Source organism: Henckelia pumila, chromosome 4, assembly GCF_033568475.1.
Source record: "Henckelia pumila isolate YLH828 chromosome 4, ASM3356847v2, whole genome shotgun sequence".
Classification (NCBI taxonomy): domain Eukaryota; kingdom Viridiplantae; phylum Streptophyta; class Magnoliopsida; order Lamiales; family Gesneriaceae; genus Henckelia; species Henckelia pumila.
Genome location: NC_133123.1, coordinates 175,090,870 through 175,099,878, shown reverse-complemented (window position 1 = coordinate 175,099,878; position 9,009 = coordinate 175,090,870).

Genomic DNA, 9,009 nt, shown 5'->3' with positions numbered 1-9,009 from the left:
TTGGAGAGAAAGGGTAATCGCAATATTGCTGTATACGTGTTTGGGGAGAGAGATTGTGCACAATGTGTTGATATTATATATACTAGGTATGGGCACCTCAATACTTGAGGTATTTACCCAGGTTTGTAGCCAAAGTAAATCATCTTTAAAAGTATGACGACGAATTTAAATTTTAGAACTTAGGACCCGAGTACAAAAAGCATACAGAACCCTTAAATATTAAGAGAACAAAACCTAATTATACTTTACATCAGTATTTGCCAAATATGAGTTGTGAAATTCAACAAGATGGAAAAACACTTCGGAAAACAAACAAATTTACATCCGTAATACCAGTTTATTTATCTTCAACATACGCTAATCGTAGCAGATTCTGAATGCAAAATCATCTGCACGATTTGTTAAAACCTTAAAATGTAGTATGTACATGTTCCATTCCTGAGCAGTCTCCATGGCTCTTGCAGAGATGTTAAAATTTTTCCACTTCTTTGTTTCCATAAAAGTACTGCTGAAGCATGAGAAAATAAAATTTTATTTAACATGTGACAGCAAGAAGATGACATAAATGAAACTAAAACCAAAGAATTAAGTTAGTTGATGTGTAAAAGAAGATCCTACTGAAAGAATATTGTTTTTAAACTATGATAAAAGCAAAATGAAAGGGAGATAATTACATTATTTAGTGCATGAAACATTATGTGTAAATAAAGCAAAACTACAATTATAATAAGTGACAAATGTAATGTAGTAAAGTTAACTGAAAATGATATGGAAACCTGAACAATGCACATTATAACTTTAATATAATTTGTCTTTGATGTATTAAGTTGACATTATTTTGATCATAAATAAAGCTTAGAGTAATATTGAACTTGTACATATAAAAGTACCTTAGTTTTGTTTGGCATGTTTCGTCGCTTTGTGTCTTAAATCTTCTTCCCAATCAAGGCTCCTTTTAGTTGTTGAACTAAGTTGCTGTTCAACTGGATTTATTGGAAAGTGCTCCTCCACTTTTGTAGTGCTTTCTTGGGATTCGTTCATGGCCACATCGGCCTCACCATGTAAGGAAGATCTTATTTCTTCTGAACTTCGAGATGCTGATGATGATTCTGAGGGTGGAAGACACGATATAATTTTATTTCGTATAAACGTTGTCCCTCGCATTTCATTTGTTGACGTGCGAATTTGAAAAAGGAATGGCGTATCTTTGAATTTCTGGTTCAGGTTGTTGACATTGAAACATGTTTCCTGTTAAATATATTTTAAAAATATTAGAAGATTGGTAGTTGTTGAAACTGATTTTGATTGAATATATACCTCTTCGTCTGTTTCGATAATGTTCTCGTTTGATATTTCTTCTTTGTGTTCTACATGAGCGACTAAATTTCCAGTTCCATCTGACAATTCTACTTGGAAACGTAACCTGTATAAAAGTAATGAATGAATAAATAAATAATACTTGTACAATTTGAATTAAAAATAGCATGTCTTAACTTTGTGGTTGGGTTAGGTATTAAGGTTGAGAGGATAGCTTACATTGGTTTTGGGCTTCTGAAGTCATTGTTGCAGTATAAAAAAGTGAAATCATATCCATAGGCAGCACCAGAAGGTTTAGAACACCCTGGGCAAGATAAAAAAGTATAAACGGTGTCCTGAATTTGTTATTTGCAACGTAGCTAGCTTTAATCCAGAATGACTTCACCTGTGCAGTAAACACATTTTATTAATACCAATTTGTTCAGTTTGTTTCTATACAAAGAAAAGATAGGAGTAATGAAAAATTACCGTTTCAGTCAAGCTTAGGATCTGACTAATTTTCCGGGTACGAGAATTCATGGGTCGATCTATAGTATGCGGTGCTTTTTCGTAAAGTTTGTGAGAGACTATAGTTTCAATGTATTCTCTGTTGGATTTGATCCTGAAAAAAGAGATTATAAATAATTAGTTTGTGTACAAAAGTGTTTCAATGTATACACTGTAGGACTGCATTATCATCGGAAATTTAACATAATGTGTTCGAATAAATATATAATATGATATGCATCTGAAATTTAACATAATTTGTTCGAATAAATATATAATATGATCAGATAAAATATGATAAATAAACAAAAAGCATTCTATTTATATAAATAAATTTGGACATAGATTTGATCAGTTGAAGAAACAAGGAAGAACGATTATTAAGAAGTTTAAAAATGAGTAAAATGAATAACGAGGCTATAAATTACCATAATTTTAGTTCTTCAGTTTGTGGAATGGGTGGATCAAATAGAATAGTACTGTTTGGTACATTTGCAATGGACAACCCTGTTAGAATATGTTTTTGTTAGTAAAAATGTATGGATTTAATTACAATGTGTTATGGTATATAATTAAAAAATATCACTTAATAAAAATAGGTAAGAAATATCATACCATAGAAAATATTGACTGAAAGTCTCATTCCTAATATTATAGGCACGTTATGAACATCTTCAGTCAAATACGACGCTTTGCTCTGTGAGAATTCTTCCCACAATGTGAGAATTAAAGGTTTGCGCCTGTATACATAATGAAAACAGCAGCCCAAATAAATACATTTAAAATGAACTCAAAGTTGTGCAATTAAAAAGTAAATTTCTGTACAAAATACTTTACTCTTCATTTACGACTACAAATTCTTGTAAATGTTTTTTAGTTCTCTGAACTAATCGTGGTGGGAAAACATGTACAATAGCACAGAGGAGATCTGAGAATTAAAAAAAAAAGTTCAAGAGTTAAATAATCAACGAATATGTGATACACAAAAATAGGAAAGAAAAAGAAAATTTGGAGAACTTAGCTGATTTGTTTTTTCGACGCATCTGCTAATTCTGGACACTGGAGAAATGGTGTCAGCCGGTAGATATGTTCAACAGAGAGCTTTTCTTGTCGATCTACAATTTTAATATAAGTGCTTCGACTAAGGATTATTTGGTGTTTAGCATCTGCTAGAATTGGCATGCTACTGGTTATCGTTTTAATTTTCCCATTTCCAACATAGTAGGTTTTGTACAATTCAAGTAATGTATTCAGCTGATCAACGTCTTGTTCGTAAACAATACATTGCATGGCAGCATTCTGGTAAGTTAAACTAGTAATGTCAAAAACGATGTGCTAATGATAATTTAATTGACTCAATTCAAAGTATTTTACCTCTTTGTCTACAAAAACCAATTTCAGTTGTCTTCCCCATTTGGTAAGTCGAATAGGGGTTTTTTCAGAAACGAGAACCTTCACAAACCAGTTTTTCATTTCTGGTTTTAGGTTTAGAAGTGTTGTGCATTTGTCTTCAATTGACCTTCATGAGAAGAAAAAAAGAGGAAAAATGGAAATATGAAAGGAGATTAATGGTCTATTTTGAATTAAAAAACATTATTACAGAGAATTAAATGCATATAATAAACAAAGAAATAATAAAATAAAGACTTACCTATGTTACTGAGTATTCACAGCCTTCAGAATCTCATGGTATACAATATTATTTGTGTAATTAGTGCTTTTTATTAATGGTGTTGACGGTTTAATTAGGACTTTTAGTTGCGCAATAGTTTTCGCTCTTGATAGTGCAACATAAAGTTGACCATGTGAGAACACAGGTTCTTTGAGATAGACACCAACGAAATCTAGGGTCTGGCCTTGTGTTTTATTGATTGTCATTGCATAGCATAATCTTACTGGAAATTGTTTTCTTTTGAATGGAATAGTTGAAAAATTATCAAGTGGAGCTTCTAGAGTTATACGAGGAATAAATACAGCTTTGTGGGCATGAACGCCAACTGAAACTTCAGCGTAAATAATATTTGTTGTGAAACCTTTGCAAAGAAGTCGTGTACCATTACAAAGACCTTCGTTTGGATTAATATTTCTTAACAATATGATTGGTGCATTCATTTTTAATGTTAGTTTGTGAGGAGGAAAACCTTGAGGAGTTAAAGAGTGGAATAATTCTTCCTGATCTGGTATGGCACAACTACTTGTGTTTTCATCAAAACTAAAATACGTTATTTCTTCACCAGGGAATTTGTTAATTAGTACATCATTTATTTCATGTACAAAGTCATTTCTTATAGTAATTATGGCGCGATTGACAAATAAAGAGAAATCCAGATTGACATCGTTAATATTTTGGAACACTGTGTCTATTAATGTATTTAACGTCGTTATATCATCTATAAATGGAAGGTTTTCTTGAGGAGGTATTTGAATTTCATCTTTCTCATTAGTATGTTTGATGCCATCACCGATTTTAAGCTAATAAGAAGAGAATTGAGGATCAAGGGATGCTCTCATATTTTTCTGAAGTTTTAATGAAACATCTACTACTAATAAATGCGAATTTTTTTTTTTAAATAATACTAAGTAAAATAGATGTACATACATGCCCATACATATATGCACACAATAAACAGATTTTAAAATAACATAAATAAAATGCAACATTCTTACTTAAATAACTGAGTTAAACTTAAATAGAATACTGTCAAAAAATCCACTTAAAAGTTTGCATGCAATAAAAATTATTTAATAAAAATAGTACTAAAATTCACCACTGACAAACATAAAAGAAACAGAGTTTTTTTAAAAAAAATTCTTAAAAAATATCCATAAAGACTCAGCCGGCGGTCACAGGGATCACTACATGTCCGCTCATACGTCCTCACCACCGGTAGGAACTACATCTTCCTCTGCGTACTCACCTGCACCATATATGTGTAGAGAGCCTAGAGACCCAACATGCTAACATAAAAAGGGTTTAAAATAATTTAAATCACTGGAATACTAATACATAACATATACATGAATGAGCATGCTTAAAAATCATGAATCATGACTGAAAATCTTGCTTAAACTTGATCTTATATATAATCATATATTACATACATAAACATTGTTGAGCATAACATTTTCTAACATCGCATGGTCATATCCGTAGTGTAACCTTAAACTTAAAAGTTCGACTGATCAGTCTTTTAGAACCAACGTACGCGGCGGTGACGAATCACCTCTTACTCGTAGTAAACTACCCTTAAATTGACAGTAAACTGCCCTTAACATGTGGGGATTGGTCCCCCTTAAATTGTCACACTACTTCAACTTTCAACATAAAATTATTTTCTAGCTCAACCTTAAACATTAAATCATGCCATAAAATTATTTCATGAATGCATGCACTGAAAATATGTCCGTCATATATATTTAATTAATTTTTAATAATATAATATACTTATACTTAAAATAGACTTTATGCATAAAAATAATTAAATATATATCCTGGACTTATTTATTTTTTATGGGTTGGTCCAGACTGCTGGTCACTCATCTAGGCCCAATAATCTTAAATAAAAGCCCAATCATTTTATTCAACTTAAATGGGCCTAAAAAAAATATTTAAGCCCATTAACTTAAACAAGCCCAATAAGACTCTAGACAGACCCAAAAATCTCCTGACTGGCCCAAAAATTTCTATGGGCCCACGAGCCCATAAAAATTATTGAGTTAGCTTAAAAATAATTTAAAAAGCCCAAATAAAATTATTTGGAGGCCCAAATAATTTTCTAACTAATTTTAAAAGCCCAAAATACACTTGAACTATTAAATACTTAAAAATTAAAATACCCGAGCCCGGCCCACCTTACCCGGACCCGGATCCTACTGACCCGACCCATGACCTACCAGACCTGACCCGAACCCCAAAACCCAGCCCAAACCCAGCCCCAGCCCAAAACCCGATCCCCTCCTTTCCCAGCCCTCCTCGGCCGCGAGCAGCAGGCCTTCTTGGCCTGCTGCCGGCCAGCTCCGGCCACCCCTAGCCGGAGCGCCGCCGCACAGACGTAGCCCACTTCTGGGCGGTGCTAAACCACCATGGCTCAACTCGAGCCATGGCCCCTAGCCCCTGACCGATCCAACCTTCCACAAAACCCTAAACTGCCGACTCCTTTGACCAAACCATGCATCAGATCAAACCCAGCCCATACCAGTCTGAATCAGATGACCTTGCTGGACCCTAAGGCACTCTAAGACACCCCTTGATCGAGCCCTAGCCCCTAGACCGAGCCATGCAAGACAAAAACATGTTCATGATCATGAATTCTCATATACATGCAACAAACATCAACTATAACGACTTCGAGGCATGCAATCCAAAACAAAATCTGAACAAAATTTATGCATGAGTAATAGCTTATATGGTGTTCAAACGAAGGAAAAAGACATGCTTTTGATTTTTCTTTCGAAGCTTTTATCGCGTGTACGGTTTCGGAACGACGAACAGACCAAAATAATCAAAGAAGGTGATGGATCGGCTATGGAGGTTGCTTGCTGCTGTTGGAACGATGGAATGGGGGTGAGAAAGATGATGGAGGCGGCTAGAAACTTAAACGTAGGGTTGGGGTTTATTTTTGGGTGATTTTTGATTAATTAGAATATAGGGTAATTAAGATATTAATAAGGGTTTTAAATATACAATATATATAACTTAAAAACTCTAAATAACAAGTAAAATCTGATACCAAAATTAAAATCCCGAAATAATTATTTTAGGGAATTTTAAAGGTAATTAAAAGTCAATATTTTGGCTAAATTTGGATAAAAATGGACTTCAAAAATTATATAAAATTAAGTACTGATAATTTTGAGGAAGTAAAACTCAAAATAATATTTTTGGGCTCCTAAAAGACTCCTAAAATAATTGGGTGAAAAGTTGTCATCTCGTCTGTCCACGGTCCCGTCTACGCGATAAAATAATTAAATTTCCATAAATCATGAAAAATCAATAATTATGGGTTAAATGCTTAAAAATAACTTAAAACATGCACAAATAATTTCACGTAATTATTTAACCCATAATCTAAAATTCTAAATAAATAAAATCCCTAATTATGCATGCGAATTTACGTACTAAAAATACTGGGTGTTACAATTCTCCCCCCCCCCCCCCCCTTAATTTGAATTTTGTCCTCGAAATTAAAGTACTTACCCGAAAAACTCCGGGTAGCGAGTCCTCATGTCTGCCTCGGTCTCCCAAGTAGCTTCTTCCTCCGAGTGATTGAGCCACTGGACTCTGACCATCGGTATGACACGCGTCCTAAGTCTCCGCTCCTCCCTAGCCAAGATCCGTACTGGCCTCTCCTCATAAACTAGATCAGGTGGCAACTGCAAGGGCTCGTAATTCAACACATGCGACGGGTTAGAGACATATCTCCGAAGAATGGATACATGGAAGACGTTTTGCACTGCTGCAAGCCCTGGCGGTAGTGCTAATCGGTATGCCAAAGTGCCAATTCTCTCCACGATCTCAAATGGCCCAATATATCTCGAATTCAACTTGCCTCTGCGTCCAAATCTCATCACCCCTTTCATAGGTGACACTCTCAGAAACACGTGATCACCTACTGTGAAATCCAAATCTCGTTGTCGAGTATCTGCATAACTCTTCTGACGACTCTGAGCAGTCCTCATACGATCCCGAATCTGAGTCACAATGTCAGCTGTCTGCTGCACGATCTCAGGACCCAGTAAAATCCTCTCACCAACCTCATCCCAATGCACAGGAGATCTGCATCTCCTCCCATACAATGCTGCATAGGGAGCCATACCTATAGACGACTGAAAACTGTTGTTATAGGTAAACTCCACTAAGGGCAATCTCGTCTCCCACGAGCCCTGAAAGTTGATGACACAAGCCCTCAGTAGATCTTTGAGAATCTGTATCACCCTCTCTGACTGACCATCTGTCTGGGGATGAAAAGCTATGCTGAACAGTAGTCTAGTCCCCAATGTTGTGTGCAAACTCTTCCAAAACGCGGATGTGAATCTCGGATCTCTATCGGATACAATGGACACAGGTATGCCATGCAATCTAACAATCTCCTTGATGTAAAGCTCTACATACTATGTCAAGGAGTAGGTAGTCTATCCACGATCACCCAAATAGCTGTGCAACCTCTGTTACTCCTCGGAAGGCCAACTACAAAATTCATCGTAATGTTCTCCCATTTCCATTCCGGAATAGGAAGAGGTCTAAGAAGTCCTGCTGGATGCTGGTGCTCAGCCTTGACCTGCTGACAAGTCAAGCATTCTGACACAACTCTCCCGATGTCTCTCTTCATCCCGGGCCACCAATACAATAGCTGTAAATCTCGGTACATCTTCGTACTTCTGGGGTGAATGGAGTACGGAGATGTGTGAGCCTCTTCTAAAATCTCAGCTCTCAACTGATCGACGTTCGGTACCCACATCCTACCATGGTACTGAACAATGTCATCCACAACTGTATACAGAAGACCACCCTTGGCCTCATCTCTCTGCCTCCAATGCTGCAACTCCTCATCTTTAGACTGTCCCTCTCTGATCCGATCCCGTAGAATCGGCTGCACCGTCAACACTGACAAGCTCGGTGCATGACCACTCGAGTAAAACTCCAAATCAAACCTCTGAATCTCACTCTGCAGTGGTAACTGCACTGTCAAACACGATACCACTGACGACTTCCGACTCAAAGAATCGGCCACTACATTAGCTTTACCTGGATGGTAGCTAATGTCACAGTCGTAATCCTTAACCAACTCCAACCATCTCCGTTGCCTCATGTTCAACTCCTTCTAAGTGAAGAAGCACTTGAGGCTCTTGTGATCAGTGAAAATCTTGCACTTCTCGCCATACAGATAATGCCTCCAGATTTTCAAAGCGAAGACCACTGCTGCTAACTCCAAATCATGTGTCGGGTAGTTCTGCTCGTGAATCTTCAACTGCCTCGACGCATAAGCAATAACCTTACCACACTGCATAAGTACTGCACCTAAACCTAGCTTAGACGCATCGGTGTACACCACTAACTCCTCGTGTGGTACTGCCATCGCCAAAACCGGTGCGGTAGTGAGTGCTTCCTTCAGCTGATCGAAGCTCCTCTGACAGTCTGGACTCCAAACAAACTTCGCATTCTTCTTGGTTAAGGAAGTCAAGGGTACTGCAATAGAGGAAAAACCC